At 37.5% G+C, this 18,361-nt stretch overlaps 1 protein-coding gene across 11 annotated transcripts in view; it reads left to right on the top strand.

Annotated features, from left to right (window-relative positions):
- Positions 1-18,361, top strand: part of NEDD4L (NEDD4 like E3 ubiquitin protein ligase) — a 180,093-nt gene that overhangs the window by 89,631 nt on the left and 72,101 nt on the right. The gene's annotated exons all lie outside the window — the stretch shown is intronic.

Below are 18,361 nucleotides of genomic sequence, written 5' to 3'. Positions count from 1 at the left end.
TTGAGGCAACTGAAGCACTTCCATTGTTAATGCTAGAATGTTCTGCATTTCTCTGGAGCAAATCACAAATCATCTCTATTTCTAATCTAACGTAACTTTGCTCTCCATTGTGATTACATCCAGTGTAATATTTTGAGATCGTAATGTCACATGTTTCTTAAGTCATTGTTACATCAGCTGGAAAGATTTTGAAAAATCAGAACATTCAAATGACAAATTAAGTGTTCATGTTAATATAGTTGCCTGAGACCTTGCTGCATGAAGAATTCTTCATGCACACTTTTTAAAACCAAATACTTTTACACCTTCTAAGTATAATGTACACATGTGTATGTGTACCTCTGCATGATTTTAAAGTATGTATTGTAATGCAATATTAGCTAAGACTGTAGAAATCTTACAGTAATTCCAATCAAGATATTGACTTAGATTAGGTACCAAGAAGTTAGGAAAAAACCACTGCCTTTCACAGTAATTTGTGTGGTTTTGGGTTTGGGTTTTGGTTTTTTTTGGGGGGGGGGGTGGGCAGGGGGGGACACATTGCTGGTAATGAAAAATGTGTCCTCTGTTTTTGTGTGCCAGAAGTCCTGATCAAAGAATGCACAGGTGGCTTGGCTGAACTTAGTAAACTGTTCTGTTGTTTGTATTTGCCTTGATTTTGCTTTAAGATGACAAAATTAATCTTCTGGGTTTTCTATGTTATAATGGGAAGGTACTGATGCTTTATGTTGTAAAGCTGCTTTTTAAAAGACCAAAGTAGGAATAAAACTTAAGGGTTTAGATTAGTCATTTGCTTAAATTGCATTACTGTGCAATTTAACACTGCCCACTTGAGTTCCTAAGCTCAGTGATGCTGTATATAGAATAGTAAGCACTCTGTCTCCAGCTGTGAAAATGGATTCACTACAAGAGATTTTGTTCTTCGTTATTTGTGTGTTCTCGTTCTCCTGCACCTTCCTTCAGTGAAAGGTAGCATAAAAGACAGCTGCTCACTGCAGCAAGGCTGTATGATGACTCTGCAGCTTTCCTATGAAAAAGCTAAGAGTCCCCCAAGTTACTCCAGCGTAACCTTCATTTTAGCTTTTCTGTAGGCATTGTGAGTAGAAAATCAGAAAGTATCCCTAAGCTTTTATTTTTAAAAAGTTTTTTTAAAAAAAAATATTCCTTGACAGCACAGATTTCATTTCAGTCTTTGCAAGCTAGCAATTTTGTTAAGTAGTGTATGCTATCTTTTCTGCCAGCCTGCGAACATTTCCGCAGGAAAATTTGGAATGCAGAAACTTCACTGATTTTCTTCTTCATTTGACTTTCATTTATGCAGTACAGTGTGTTAAGTGTTTTCATACTAGAAATGGGGAAAAAAACCCAGTATGTCTAATTTTCCCTTGCCTATTTGCTATCCCTCGTTCCTTTCCAGTAATAGCTGTTCATGGGGAGCCACCATAACCAATTACATAAGTAGCTATAGTATGTCCAACCTAGTACGAAAGCATCAGAGGTTTACAGATCAGTGCAGCTTGCAGAAAGATGTCTCCCAGTGTCTCTGCAGTAGTACACATTTTTTTCTGAAGGATTTACCCCCTGAAGTCACTTCTTTGAAGTTCACTGTAGTAATGATTCACATACCAAGGACATATTTCAGTGTTTCCAGAGAAGAATTATGAAATTTGTTCCTACGTGCTGTTAGTTATAGTTACCATGGGAAATCAATTTAGCCAGCCGTGAAGTATGGCAGTCAGAGATACTCAGTCCAAATGGTACTTGCATTCTTCAGTGCAAAAACTTTGAAAAAACAAAGAATTAATTGAAACTTAAAACTTCTGGGTGGTGTTTTCTCATGTTTGTAGTAAGCCCAGAAACATTGTGGGTAGAGATAATTGGCTAGGCAAGATGCCATAGGAAGTGTGGAGATTGAAATAATTTTGGTGAAAATCTTGCTTTATTTTGTCAACATATAAAACATTCTTTAGCAAGGTGTCAATTTTAATCTATCCCACAGAACTTTCTTTGGAGGACCTATGATGCTAATTAAGGATGTACCTGAAATATTTGTTCTGTTAAGCTGATGGGAAAAGTCGCTGTGTTTTATAGCTGTTAGCATTTTAAAAAAAAAATTCTAGACTCTTCCAGTTAAACAAGTTTGTGTGTATTTGATTTATATAGGGCCTGGGCCTGGGGCTGTAAGCAGCAGCTGCTACAGCCTTATTTATCTTGAGTGAAAACATTCAAGCGGGCGTCTGCAGTCCTACTGCTACCAAGTGTTTATGACCTTTCAAATATCTTCAGTTTTATACTGAAGTGTTTTTCGGCAAGCAGGATGTATTTCATTACAAGTCATTATAAAATATTAAGTAAAGTATGAGCTTATGTCCAATTGTGAAAAATTTTTTTGAGAGCCTTGTTACAAATTCTTTTGACTACTATGTTATTTTATATTTAATGCAATAGCTACTGCTAAATGTGTATATATACCATGGCATATAACAAATACATTGTTTATAATTTGGGATCTGTGAGTGCATAGCTGTATTGCTGGGAAACACTTCAAAAATCTTGTGTATTGGACAACTGTTTTAGAGACTAGACAAAGGCATCTTTGTTGTGATAAAAATACAAAGTGTCATAACAAAATGTTGTAGTAGTAGTAGTAGTAGTAGTATTGAGTTATGTTAAGAAACAGAAATGGCAACTCTCGACTCCATTTCTCACAAGTCAGCTTTATTTTCCTGTCTTGGAAATAATTTTAGAATAAATATTGTTGTGAAAGTACAGAGACTCTACTTAGGCTCCTAAGATATCTAATGGGTTTGGAGCACGTAAACCAAAAAGAGCAAGCTAGGATAAATGCAACTGGGCCAAAATTCTGCATTTTGCACTGCCTAGGAGACTTGAATGTGGGCACTGAGGTCCCATGCCTTGTTTGGGCTGTTGCCCTGTGGCAAACCAGCAACTGATTGCCTGAACTCTAGCTGAGACATGCTGGTAAAACTTGGTTTATCTGAAAGTGGGTGACCATGTGCAATGCACGTGATGGCTTTCGTGTGGAATCTATGGGAAGTGGTTAAAAACCTAATCCACAGAATGTGTAACTCGATGACTCAATGAAATTAAGGAACTAGAACTGCTACTTCTCTGCTGCTGCCTCTCCCAAAGGCTGTAACATCCCCTTCCCTGTCTTACTCTGCCCTTTGTTATAGGTCATTCAAAACTGCATTCTTAAGTTGATGCCCTGAATTTTGGTGGGAAAGGGATCCAGTTCCATTGTTTTAATGGGAACGCTTTCGTGGGAGACCTCTGCCTGTCATTGAGGCAGTGAACTTCAGATGGTGTCAATGGTGAGCTTTGCCTTTGATCAGGAATAATTTTCATCACCTAGAGCAGAGCCAACTACTGTTAATAAAGCTGTTTAGGGGAAAGGCAGAGTTGTTTGCTAGAACCTTTCTAGAAAACTAGTAATTAGCAACTGACAATTACATGACTGCAATGCAGATGAGGATTAATTTTATTCAGAAAACTTCTTCAGAATCATATAATAATGTATTTTAATGTATCGTTGTATTATATAGCACAAGGATGTTGACTGTTTTCTAGAGGGGATGAATGCTCCTCTTAGTTATTTTGTTCCAGTTTCAGTGATGCCTCCTCAGTGTAAAAAGGCTGCTAGTAACCCCTTCATACCTTAGTGACTTCCTCTGATTTGGAATAGATTTCTTTGAGGGCAAAACTTTGCAAAGACTAGATAGTAATCCACTCAGAAAATTACTACTGCTAGGCAAATTTATAACCTTGAACCATCTGTGAGTCAAACCTGTTTAATCATATTGGGGATTATTTATTCATGTGTTTGACCTAAGAGAAAGCAGGTCAGTGAGATTGCTGATTGATTTATAGGAACTGCTGGTGAAAATTTTCTAGTGTTTAACAGTGTTACTAAAATAGTACCTAATGTTAAATCGTATATATAGAAGATGCTCATTTCTGTTCTATCTAGGATTAGAAATGTAATCTAAAGAATTCAACACTTCCATAGACCTTCCTTACACAGTGCAGCCCTGCTACAATATTTTGACCTTAGTTGGACTGTGAATTAATGTCAGATATATAGGAGCCTATGTTCAGAAATGCACAAAAATTCTCTGTGCAGAAAAGTATATATAGTTGATCCATCAGCTGTATATATTATCAACAGTTTGTCAGAAAAGGGATGTTATTGTGACATACTATATTATATATTACCAAATAAAAGAGAAAAATGCCAATTGCCTTACAGATTGGTGTTTACTGTTACTCCATTTTTGGTCAAAAGCTCTTGACACATCATGCTTTAAGATATTCATAGTCTGTGATATGGAAGTCTTGGGATAGTTTGGGGTTTTTTATATGGCTCAGGGAAAAAATAATCAAATGATGGAAATACAGTTTTATTCAATTTTACATTTTTGAAAAAATGTAATACATGTGAATAAAAAATAAAGATTAGTTAAGGGATGACAAGGTTGTGCTTTTTGTAGCTTGAATATTTACTTTGTAGACAGTCTCACAAATTATGTAGTTTTCAATAGCAAGTGTCCACTTCAGTGCTACTGTGCTATCTCCTTTGTATTTTTATATATCATTGCCTCATGAGTTACCACTCTCGGTATTGTGGATCACTGTTTTCTTAACTGGAGATAGTTTTCTGTGCACAGTGATATTCAATGAAGAAGCATTTCAATCCCCATTAGCTGACTAAGCCTTTCCTGTGAGAAGCAAAAGAAAGTGAAATAAATTTGATTGTTTGCAAGCCTTTGAAGATGATGTATTTATAGAGGAGCCTCCGCTGGCCACATCTTCAGGCCATGTTTTGCCATAGTGTTGACTTTCCATATCTTTTTATTTCACATTTCTAGCCTGTCTTTGATCCAGTGGGTTGAAAAAGAAGAATTTCTTAATTAGCAGTTCCATCCTGTGACCTGACTTAGTTGTAATGAACAAGTAGCAGTTGTCTATATTGCCCTGTGCTAAGCCTTAATTTGTAACATACTGCTGTATGACATACATGTTCCACTGTATGACAACTGAAAAGGGTCGTGGAGGAATAACATTGTTCTGTATTTTTACCAGTGTTGTTTGCATAATGGGACATATTTTGGTTAGTATGAAATTCAGTTCTGGATTGAGTGTTCTGGTGTTTTTACTTTTGTACATAAACTGATCTGTTTGATTAAAAAAACCCAAACAGTCCTCCAGTGTTTTTGTGCCATAGTAAACTATGTCAAAGTCTGAAAGTCTCTTTCCTGAGATGGTACTGAGACCCCAAATGGTTTAGGTATTGCTGATTGGTACAAGAAAGCTTGGTGGAAAGCTTAAAAGATGAAATGAAAAGGGCTTCCCCCCCATCCCATTCAAATAACCATTGCCAGAGTTCATTTGTTTGTTTGGTTAGTGCAGTCCACAGGGAGAGATCTTAATTTTCTCTTTCAGTGTTTCTCTTCTTACCCACTCCTGTGGTCATTCACCAGCCTGTCATTGATGCAGTATTCAGCGTTTAATATAATGTCATTCATCATCTTTAACTAGCCCCCCACACTGATACTTTTTTAGGACTTGAGTTGGTATGGGAAATGGTAATGCTTTTGAATTGGAAAAGAGGTTTAAATGGTTCTCTTATAATTTTTGAACCAAGTCTAAATGTCTGAGAACTCCAAAGAATAAATAGACAAAAATGGAACAAATCCTTTTCCTAACGATCTCACTGTTTATCTCCTATCCTGTTTTCATGTGGATGACAAACGTATATTAAAACCAGCAGTGACTCTTATTAAGATCTAACACGCAGAGTGAAATGTACTTGGCATGAGAGACTTTCCTTTGTCCGTCTATTCATCCATCCATGCAGGTATAGTGAGAATTACCTGTGCAAAAAGTTACAACTGGCTGCATCCACACCTGTGGTGCTGGGAGTGTGGTGTTCATGGCTGAGCTGTGCTGAACTGCTACTGCATCTTCATTTCAGAAGCATCTACTGAGTGCAGTACAGCACTCTAAATGGTACAAACCAAGAAAAGTCAAATTGTTAATAGTTTATTTGCTAACCTTCGTTATACCAGGAGCATATTCTGGAAAAATGTAGACAACATCTAAACCAAGCAAAATCTGTGTCAGAAGCAAGTATTTCTTCCCAGGTCTCTTTAAGGATCGCTGAATCAGTGCTGGAGCTGAATCAGCTCACCAGAACACCGGGGCATTGCTAGGCAAACCATGTGGGGCTGTTTAAAAGGTGTGTAGATATGGCATTTAGGGACATGGTTTAGCAGTGGACTTGGCTGTGTCAGATTAATGGTCTGGAGTCTATGATCTTAAAAGGTCTTTTCTTACCTAAATGATTCTAGGGAAGTGTTCTGCCCTTTTAAAGGCTGCGTTCTCTTCCAGTGGTACCCAGGACTCATGCTGCCCAGCAACTTTAATTTGTATATTTCATGTCTTAAGTTTGGAGACCTACTTCAGGGATTGCTGTCTTGACTCTTGGTAGGCATTTCTAGAACATAATTTGTGTTGCCCTTAGCCAGATGTTTAAAATAGCTCAAATGAATGGTGCTATGAATTTCCTGTCTCTCTGCTTGCTATACAAGGAGTGCAGATGACTATCTGGAAAAACCTCTGTTCTGTGCAGATAAGGACTTTGTTGACATTTGCAGGTAGAGGTGATTAATTCCATCCCTCAAGTCTTTTTAGGTTTTCTGTTAAGGGCAAAATTGGTTCTCTTCCCCTCCTCTCAACAAACCTCCCTCTAGATTGCAGTGAAAGAAAGGTGTCTCCCAGACCGCGACAGACTGAGCCTAGAAACTGCCATCTTCCCATCCTTTTCTGTTCAGGGATCTGCCACACTTGGGCCCTTCCTTCATGTGTAATCTCCCCCTCCCTTTTTTGTTCTCCCCCTCCAGAAATCACCTGCCTCCCTTCTTAATTAGCCTTTCCATCAGTTTGCACATCTGTTCTTAAAAGATCTTCCCATCCTGGAAGGGGCAGACTATCGTGTTCAAACGTGTGCAGAGCAGAAGCTAGTTTTACAATAAGGAAGGTACCAATGAGCAGACTGATTTTGGGTTTTTTTTCTTTTCTTTTTTTCATGTCACTGGAGAACAAATATCACACTGTAAGTAGTTTGAATCGGGTTGCAGAATCAAGAAATCAATACGTAATTTTTAGTCAAGCTTTCAGAGTCAAGAATTGGCAGTACTATCTATACCCTGTCCTTTCACATTCTTAAAATGCCCTGGGAAACTTCTGAAGTTTATTAGAGTTCATTGTCAGGCATTTTTCTTTTTCTCCCTGAAAGCTGTATCTTTTGGTATTTCCCTGTAGAGAAAACAGAGTAAAACTTTGAGCAGAAGAGCTGGAAATGACATCTTTTTTTTTTTTCCTTTTTTTTTTTTTAATAGCAGTAATAAACTTTTTGATCCTGCATGGAAAAAATCTGTGCTGAGTTTCAGTACAGAGTTGTCTTTTTAAAGCTGAGTTTATAAGGCCTTCACTTCATAATGGAAATGCTGATAGTCTTAACATTGAAGGTGCCAGCCAGAACAGCTTTGGTATAGATCTAGCCACAGGAAAATTACAGAAAATAAACCAGATACAGTCTTGATCACTTTTTGTACTGTTCACCTGTTTTCCTATTTGAGCTAAGCTCTCAAGTAATGAAGAATTTAGGAATGTGCATGTTTTATGACTGTTCTTGTTCAAAATGCTATTCCAAATCCAAATCTATCCTGTTTACTTAGTTTCCAGATTAAATCTCATTGTAAAATTTATTACTGCATACATTCATCTAAAATCTGGTGCTTTTATGTTTGGGGTTTTTTCCACCTGATAGAATGGCATTGGTAGCTTCCAGAAGTCAGCAATAATGTACAAAAAAATATATTAAAAAAATCAGCAGTCTGACCATGCAGGTTTCTGTCTCCAAAAAGAATGAATAACTAAAACCGAAAAATCTCACCTTCACTCTGTTTAAATTCTCTGGTATTATAAACCTAGCAAAATGCTGGGCCATGTCTTACATCTGTGGGAAAAGCTGAAGGCCCAGGCACTATCATTACCAAAATACCGTTGCATTTTCCAGGTCTGTCATGTTCTAACTCCTCAAGCTTTGCGGGTGGGGGGGGGTGGGGCACAATGTGTTGGCCGTGAAAGTACAAAGAAGATTTTGCTTTTGGTTAGATGAAGTGTGCAAATAACATGTATACTGCACCCTATACTGTGGTGTAAACCCAGAGTTGTTTTGTCGCTTTGGCAGAAAGCTTAAATCTTCCCTTTCAGCCGAGGTTGAAAGCATAACCTCCCAGGTGACTAGCATTTCCAGGCAGTATATGTATTCTAGAAAAGAATAAGATAATATAAAATCTAAGGTGAGATTTTTATCTTCAGTAAAAAAGAGATTCAGCTATAATTTTTTATGATCTGACTGGCCTTCTTTTTGGTTATTTGTTGAAATCTTACATTCCTGATCCTACTACGTAAAGAGTTTTTTTTTTTTAATTGACAAAAAATAATATATAATCACTGTTCATAATAAATAAGGCAACAGGATGCTGCTTTCTCCGCATTAACTTTAGTATTTGACAGATTGCTGGATACACACAGAAGCAGAAAACTGGACTATGGTATTTTAAATGCTTATATTATCAAAAGCAAGCTACTTTACAGCTAAAAAGGAAGGTATTCATCAAACAGTGAATAACCTTTCAAACAAGACGTTAGGGGCTGATAATAATCTTCCTGGAGTAAGCTATAACTTTTTACCTGGAGTGAGTGTTTAAAACTGTTTACGTAATTAAAAAAAAAAAGGTTGTTTGCTTTTATTATTTCTACTCCACATCCTTTAAATAAAATCCACAGCTTATCAGTATGTGGGAATAGCAATATTATTTAAGGGATTATGTTAAATCACAATTTTTTAAAGTATTTATGTTGCAAATAAAATTTAAAGCTTTATTATGAAAGCTAAAAGTTATATCCAATATATTTTGCACATATCATCCAGGATAGTAAAAAACTGCTCTTATTTAAATTTTGTGCATTTTAGCAGTAATATGTTTCTCTTTTAGTACTTGGTGTTGTAAAGACTTTAAATTACAAATATGGTAACCATTTAGTTACTTGAAATCTGCATCAGGCATGGTTTTATATTCACAGAAACATATTACCATGAGACACATATTTGCTTCAAATTCCATGAAAGTGGAACTAAACTTCATTGTTGAAAAGTTGAGCAGAATCTCTTTCAACGTACACGTACACAGTCTTGTGCTTTCTCTTCAAAGATTTGGAAGTGGAGGCTGCTGTAGTTGCTGTATTACTAACACTTAATTATTTTTAGAAATTCTATCACAGAGCACTTGCCAGCACGCTGAATTATTATGAACACAAGTGAACTATGCTTGTTGGGAAATAAGCGTGGTATATTCGGTGATACATCTTGCAGTTATGTAGCAGTGTGTTTACTCACATTCAGCTTTTAATAATTCAGTAGTCTGTAATGTGGGGTTTTAGCCCTAGACAGATTCGTAAAGTTTTTTTTTTTAGTATTTGACGTTTTAAGGTATAGGTTTGCAAGAAATATTTTATAAGGCAAACTAATCAAACTACAGAGTAACTCCGAAGGATTTTGTTTATTTATTTATATAGTTTACAGTACTTGTGACATTATCATCTTTCCTGATTCACTTCCCATCTTGGGAAACAGGCTTTTGGATGTCAGGAGTGCTTTGCACTGCCGTGTGACTCAGTCTTGGCTGTGCTGTGGAGTGAGTCAGAGGAGCAGGCTTCTGTTCCCTGCAGGCTGAGATAAAACCTACCACATACAAATGAGAAACTAGCTGGGCGAAAAAGGGGTAGGAATTGCTTCCTGTAAAGAACTGATCATAACCACTGTGAACTAAAATGTTTATTGAAGATAGCAAAGGTGTCTGTGCCTGATCTTCTGGGAGGTCCAACTCACTTGTGTTTCACACACGTTGAAGATTCAGGCAACATTGTAAGATTTTGGCAGGTGGCTAAATGAATCCTGACCGGTCTGAAGTTGTTGGGAATTCCGCCATTGACTTCAGTATGATGGATGCTGCAGTCACGAACCTCCTTTTACTACTCTGTTCTTGTATTTAGCTATAGTAATTCCAAAGCCTTCAGTTTAATAGCTCCTTTAAGGTAAATGGAAGCTGCTCGGACTGGCTACGTAGTCACCACTACTTTTCACCATAGGTACAGTCCATACTTAAATGCTATGCTGCATGTTAACACATATCTGCTAGGGCGTGGGACAAAATCCCAAACTAATCAGAGTGCAGTGATTCCAGCTGAAGTCCTGGTCAAGACAGAGCAGCAAACAATTCTTTCAAACAGGATGAGGGGAGGCAGAGAGGGGAGACATGCAATTTAGGACAGATACAAGCTTTGATGAAACAATATACCTTCAAAGCATAGTATTACCTGTTTGCCACTGGGAAAGCTTGCCATCCAGCAGAGCTACCCTGTGGAATTTATTTGCTCAGTGATAAGTCTATAGGTCCTAATTTACTGCATATTTTAGTCTATTCTCTATTGAGAGTTGACTGTGCAGAAATATCTAATATCTTCAAAAGTGGTAGCAGGGTTTTCAGTTCTCAAGATTACACTTGTCAACTTCGGCAATTTTTAGCCTGAGTCACTGGAAGAATTTTAACTTTTGCATATTTTAAAGTAAAAAAATATTTGGTTTGTTCATATATTGGCAACATACTGCAGATTGTCTGCTTTGTCTCCTACTCTAGATAAAGTGTTATATCGTTCAGCTCTGTGAGGAAAAAAAGTAAATTGAGCTTCCTCTGAACATACTTCTCTGTGGGAAAGGTTCAGTAATGAATGCTACCAAATGAAGGATATATGCTGAAGATGGTTGTTCATCTCAAAGGACAATCTGTACTCTCAGTAAAGGGTTTCTCCTATTTGCATAGCAACCATAAGGGAAGAAAAACTGTTTTGAGGGAGATACGCAAATCGGTCTGCATTTTCCTAGTGTAACTCAGGCTGATACACGTTTGAAAAGGTAGGCTTGGCTGTTTCTTTGACAGTGAGGTATTTATGTACTTAATATTTGCTTGTTTTATTGATTTACATTCATAAATATGTTGAATATTTTCTGTTCCAGAACAAATGGTATTGTGGCATTATGATTCAGTAAGCATCTCAAAGACAGACATTTTATTTTAAGACTAGTCTTCTGATTCTGAATTTTAGAGAACAAACCTGATGCCACCTCTGTGATTACTTTCACCTCTTACCTTACGTCTGCTGAATAGTCAGTCTCTATCCTTGTTTCTGACATTGTTGCCCTTTTTGCTATCCAGTCAGTTGTGTGCAGTCACATGTACAGCAGTAATAAAAAAAAACAAGTAAAACAAGGAATATTTGGAATTACAATAGAAGTAGTTTAAAGCATAATTAATTACCAGTTTGGATGTGATCCAGGGCCTAAATACACTTTTGTGAGTTGATTCTGAGCCGAAAAAAATCATCATGTATTTTATAATTCCATTCGTAATGAAAATTGTATTTCCACTTTCAAACAATTATTATTTCTTTGAAACAAGGCTGTATACTAGCAACTTCTGAAAGTTTTTAGTAATACAGGAAGTATGAAATGCAAAAAAAGTAGCTACAATTTGGTGCTTAAAGCCAAAACCAAAGGGGTTTTCAGCAATCAGTTAATCTGTGGTGACTTTATTTGAGATCTGTTACATTATTTTTATTTACTGTAGTAAAATATCGAATCTTAACTGAGCAAGTGAAATACAATTTATTTTTTTTTCTTTGCAGATGTGGGGTTTGTGGGTAATGATGTACTAGCTGAGTACGGGGAAATGTTAAAGTAGCAGTTTAGATGTGGGCAGCTGGTCTTAATAGATTTGGTTTTGTCTGATGTCACTGCTTTTTAACATATTTTTGGCCTTGCAATGTCTGCTCTAATGCAAACATCTTAATGCAAACATTACTTGCTTTGCATTTAATGAGAGAACTGAAAATAAAACTCTTACAGTGGCAGTCCCCACAGTAAGCCTTGTGGTGGTTTTTATCTCGGGGAGTTAACATTATGTTGTATTGGGTTTTTGATATTTAGTTTTCTGCTAACTTAGGAGAAATAAAAAAAGGGGCATTGAGAAGGGTTTCTGTAGAGAATTTGGTTGCTCTCCCTGTATAGATTTGTAAATACTGTGGATTTGGTGCAATTAACTAACTGCTTAACTTTGCAGAGTGTATCTGTACATAAAAATGTAAAATATTTTAATTTTCCAATAAGTAGGTGTGTCTTTATCCCACAGTAGGACCGGCTATCTTTGAAATTTTTCAATCCTGCCTAGTTTTTCCTGATATTTAAAATTGGGTGTTGTCCCAATGCACATCCAATTTATTACTTTTGGGGTGTTGTGGAGTGTGATCTTACCTTAAATAGTTCCTCTCAAAGCTAAGAGCACATGGAAACAGAGAAGCCAGTTAAACTTTCTAACGGTGGGGTATACAACACGGTATGTCACAAAGTGCCATGCAGGAGAGCAATACCTTCCTTTCCTGTAGAAAACCCCAGTCTGAGAGACCTATTTGCAAAACATACTTTGTCTCTGGGAGCTTGCATATGACCTGTTCCCTGCATGTGACTTCTGAATACTTGATTCTTTTTACATCTGTTACAGTCCGCATTTGTTACCAATTTATTTGTTCTGTGACCCACTACACGCTGCCCTGACAGTTTGCTGTCAGGCAGAAGCTGGGGATCTGGGAGGTGACAAAGCGGCAGTTGCGGATGGAGAGAAGGTTCGCCGGTGAGTTTATGCTGCTCTGTTTCAGGATGCAGTTCCACGTAAATGGCCTCTCCCGTCCCCAAACTGCTGAGCTGTCTGCCTGCTTTTCAGGTTTGTTTTTGTCTTGAACAGTGAGTTACAGCAGTACTGGATTGGGCAGGTGACATCAGTTGGATTTCTTGTGTCAGATGCCAGCCAAAACAGATGTGGGAAGAAGGGAGAGAAAAGAATTTGGAGTCGTTGGTTTGCAGTGCCAGCTCCATTCTCCATGGAGCTGATGTGTGTGTTTTACTTGTTTTGTGTTCCCTTCCACAGCAAATGCAGTCTCCTTCAAATGAGTTTCTGTGAGCTTGGAGTTGGAGAGAACTCTTTTTTGTCTTTTGTTATGTTCCTGAATGTTATGGGGATTAGCATTTCTGACCAAACATTTGCAGCAAATAATTCTGGAGTTCTGGTCTTCCTTCTTTTTTGTTAAAATCAAATTTTAAATATATAAACATCAACTCATTGTGCAGAATCTCAGGATACAAACAAAATAGATTGGTAGCCGATATTAAACAGTGTGCACAACACGAAACAAACTTTGCAAGATTTTTTCCCCATGTTCTTTATTTTTCATCTTGAGAGATTATATTGCTGGTTGCCTTACTGTGTTGCATTTTTTAACTGACTGAAATTTAAATGAACAACTACCCACCATAAAGACCTTGGAATAAATATTATTGACTGATAAGAACTAGTAACTTTCCTTTTCTTAAGTAATTAAACAAAAGTTTACATTATCCTAAGTCAAATTTTCATAACTTCTTAAACTGCATTAAAACCAAGTTATATTAGAGGGAAAAAAATCATTGACCAAATGAAACAGTTAAAATTGTTATGGTTTTGATTTCCTGTCATAAGGTGTGAGCAAGGGCAAGAATATAGATTGTTTAGAGGGATATTTTTTGTGTCAGCTTGTGAACTCTCCATGTCACTTCGGAGGAATCATCTAGTAATAGCGTAATTCATCAAACAATCCGAAGTATAAATATAACACATTCTTCCTCCGTGCAAAATGTAATCCCAGTTGAAAAGGGGCACCTCAGCTAGTTCTTGTGGGGAAGCACGGGCATGTCTGTTTCAGAACTGGAAATGTGAAGGACCAGTAAATCAATATAATCTTGGGTGTCCTTTCTGTTAGGAACAGATGTGTTATTTCTAACTTAAAATGTAGCAGGTCTCCAGGTTCTTTGTCTCAGCAGGAAAAAAAAGTGGTGTAAATGATCATTCTATTAAAGAAATTAAGACAACTAGTTAACTGTCTGCTAATCAGCATTTCAGTGGCCTCAATGTAAAAGTAGCTTTCTGTTTCTCTCTGGTCAGTGCATAATGATGTTTCCCCTCAGGGTCCTAATAAATGATAGGTATAATGCTTCCTTGTGTCAGATAAACTTGGCATTTAGAATTCTTACACTGTATTCTGTGGTTTTTTTCTTAACATTAGGAAAATCATTAAAGCAAAAATGTTATGTCAAATATTGCCAAGTCTAATGCCTTCTTGAACAGAAGTGCTACTTGGATCAGACAGTTGAAAGGACATACTTAGTACCTTTGGAAAATTTTGTCTGAATAAATGTCAGCATGCTTTCTTTGATTCCATTACTGCTATCTCTTTACTTTGCCTCCTGATTCTTTCACAACTTTTTTTGTCAGTGTTGTCTTTTGTTTAACCTCAGTCGATGACTCTTCCATCAGCCACATACCTTAAAGTACTGCATCGTGGTCTAAGATAAACATGTTGATGGGTCCTAATGTAATAGAGTGGCATAGTTGGAGAAGGTGCTTAATGTAAGTTCTGCTCCCTTTCATCCCTGGCAGTTTATAGGCCACTCACATCATTTAGGAAGAACAGAATTTTCAAAGTACTGCTGGAGCTCTAGCATGTAATTTTAAACAAAAGCCTGATCTTGCTTGTATACTGAGGCTGACTTAAACTGCAGTTTTCTTGAATGTTGCTAATAAAGATGCACCTTCAGGTTCTCCAGACCAAGAGAATTCAGCTCTGAGGTGAAGGAGCTGTGATTCTGGTAGCTGGCTATAACCAATGCACTCTCAGTGGGAATTGTAGCTTGTATAAATGTTAGTTGTTGTTTGTCTGACCGTAGAGCCAAGTATTTTACTAAGAGTTCATAAGGGGTCAGATAAACATTTAGTGGCTTTCAAAAACTGTCTCTGGTCGTTTGAGTATGTTGTGTTATGTGGTCAAGTTACAGGGAATTTCAAAGCACCGTGGGGATTGCTGGTCTGGGATTGCTGGTCTTTCAGGCTGTCTTGAACTGTTTATAGTGGCTTATGCCCAAGGGTATGGCAAGTTTAAGGAAAGTACGAAATAGTACAGATTAGTGTGTCTACTGAATGGAAAATTGGCGACTTTTATTTTGCCTTGATTCATGTTTTGTTATATTTTACTGCTACTTTGAAATTATTAGGGTAGTGCACACATTTAGGAAAACATTCAGGAATAGTACAGTAATAAAGGAGTATTGCATCAGTGTAATGATGTGTGTGATGGATGACTAAAAATACGATCCTTTTTTTAGAGGTTTTTTGCACCATTGAAACAGTTCTTTGCTGCAAATTATTCTAATTTATATGGAGAAAGACAGTAAATCTGACCAGAAATTGTGGAGGAAGAACTGTAGAGAGAATCAGTAGTTAGAAAACTTATGAAGTACACTGTTTTGATTGCTCACACGTGTATGCAGAATATTTATCTATCATGCCTTATGGAGTGATGCACCATTAATCCCTTTATTTTCTGACTTTTATTAAAATAGCAATTATCCTTTTGACTGATTTTAAGAGAAATTATGACTACTGGAGTTTTTTCAGCTTTGTCCATGTTCAGTTCACTAGAACTCACAATCTTAACGTTTTTCAAAGGCAACTGCATTCCAACCAGCCCTGAACCTATCATTGATTTCCCCCTGTCAAATCTTAGTATTATGGTCAAGACAACACAGGAGAAGATTGCCATCATGCTTGTCAGCTGCCGCCTTCAATAAGCAGGTGGAGGCAAAAGTTAATGTTTTAAGAGAATGTGATGTCCATTTTTAACTACTTTTGCTATCCTGTTGCTAATCTTTCAGCATGGTGGCAAGAGCTGCGTACATTTCCGCACCTTGAGCTCTTGCATCTTTTGGTTCTCAGTTGCCGCAGCTCCCCAGTATGTATTATAAGCATTGGAATAGCTTTAGAGGGTGTATAAATCCCCCTGCAGTACACGAGAGCATTTATACTTTCACAATACTTGGCTTTTCTGAGGGTTATATTTCTTAATTGCTTTCTGCCAAGAAAACATGTACATAGAAAAATTGGTCATGACAGATGTATAGTGAAATCCAAAAGTCTTAAAAAAGGCTGAACTGCTGTTGATGGGGGGAAAAAACTCAAAAAAAGTAGGATGTCTCTGTGAGCAAAAGAAAAAGGTAGGATAAGTAGATTAGTGAAGAGGAAAAAAGAAGAAATGACAGTAGAGATAGTAAAAGGTAAAGGTCTGTGTCATTTGAATGGTTCATAGTGTCTGCAACACAAGGCAATATTAATGAGCCGTTTGCCATCTAATTACACTCTTTTTGATGTGCTTAATATTGTGTACCATAGCAGAGTTTCCCAAGCCTACCTCACTTGCTTACCATTATTGGCAGAAATAGTTCCTAGCTACAGTTATACTTGACTTTAGAAATCCATTTGTTAGTTTTGTGAATTACTGGTTTCTGAAGGTGAGCTGTGTGAACAGCAGTACTTCATACTGAATAATTCTGAAAGGAAGTAAAATACGTGCTTGCCAATACACAAGGAGGGTTTAAATAAAATGGGCATTTCAGTGCAGTTATTGGAGGCTTTGGTCCATCACTGTTAGAGGTCTGAGCAGATCTGAAAATCCGTTAATCCAGCTGAACCTGCATCTCTTCACTGACAGAGGGAGCTGAAGGCAGCTGCCCCTCTATGTTGAGGGTCCAAGTTAGCTAGAACAAAACTTGACCTAGGGTCTCAGTCTTTTTAGATCTTTGCCAGTCTGCACATCTGAAAGAAAAAATGCATTTCTCTGACCCTTACTTGGGCCACACTGGATCCCACAACGATGGGATCCGATACGTTCCATTTAACTGTATTTTGCAATTTTTGTGAAATTTCCTGACTGTTTAGTCATTTTCTTCACACAGTCACAGAAAAGGTTGTTGGTGTTTCCTGTGTCCCACACTGCGTTATTTATCATCATTTTTCTACAGTATAAAATCGGAATTCCAAGATCATACCCCACCTACATTACTAGTTACATGATACAAGTAGCTGTGGGTAGGTTGTGTGTCAGTTTGCAAATAGTGTGCTGTAGTTTGCCCCTCTGCATCCTCCCCAGGGTCTTCGCTCTCCCAGGGAAGAAGCAATGCTAAATATGAGTCTGAGCAAATGAAGAATTTTTGAGCCTCTGTGAAAGTTCCAAGTAGTGAAGTGCAGCTGTTTGTACTTTGGAGAGCCATCAGCCTCTCTTCCTGGGAACAATCCTCCTCCTGTTGTAAACCTGGCTTTGTTTTGCTGACTTTACCAAGTTAGCCTCTCATCTAAAATTTTTCAACTTTGAAGTCATTGTTTTCTAAATTCTGTATCTTTTTATACACAAAACTACAGAATTTTAATGAAGTTTACTGTTAGATATGATGGATAGTGATTCCTTAGTGAATGCCTTCTGTGCAGTCTCAAACATACTAAAAGTATGAAAAATACTTTTGCCCCTATTCCCTGTACCAGTGGCAATACATATTTAATTTCATAAAGACAGCAGACTTTACAGTTTTGAGGGTGAAAAGTATTGGGGCACTCGGTAAGAATTTTTAGAGCCACTAAAGTATTAATGGAAAGACTAATGGTAGGGTAATTGTATATTGCTAAGATATTTCCCCCATGTTTGATTCTTGGAACACCCAAGAATTTCAGGCACAGTTTAGTAAGCTTAGTGAGTTTAGTAAGTTCTTGGAGAGGCCTCTGAAGTCTGACTGGTATGCTCTTTGAAATTTAGTAATTTCTCAGATATTAGAAGATGCATGTGTGTTTGTGTTATATACCATTTGCTGGAGCACTGCATGTACTCTGTGTACCTCTGCTTTGTAAAACAAACATTTCTCTGCTGTTCTGAAGAGCAGCATTTTTGAAATCTGACATCAAGCAAGAGCGTTACTTTTTTCCATTATTTTCTGACTCTCTAACTCAGGTAAGGAGGCTTTCAGGACTTTGAACAGAGGGAAAGGTTTGCTGCCCTGGACCCACTGGCCAAGTTCTTCTGTATGGCAGCACAACCACCTGGTTGGTCAGCTGCAAACTTACTGAGGGTGCATTCTCTCCTATCGTCCAGGTCACTAATCAAGACGTTAAACGCTGCAAGACCCAGTACTGATGCCTGGTGTACCACTATTGACTGGCCTTCGGCGGGTAGATGGCTCAGAAATTTTGACTGCTTGCAATGCTTTCATGTCCCAGTGAAATTAAAAAGATTTGACTTCGAAAAGCAA

The sequence above is a fragment of the Falco cherrug genome, chromosome Z (genome assembly GCF_023634085.1).
Source record: "Falco cherrug isolate bFalChe1 chromosome Z, bFalChe1.pri, whole genome shotgun sequence".
NCBI lineage: Eukaryota > Metazoa > Chordata > Aves > Falconiformes > Falconidae > Falco > Falco cherrug.
This window is presented reverse-complemented; position numbering and strand designations above follow the sequence as displayed.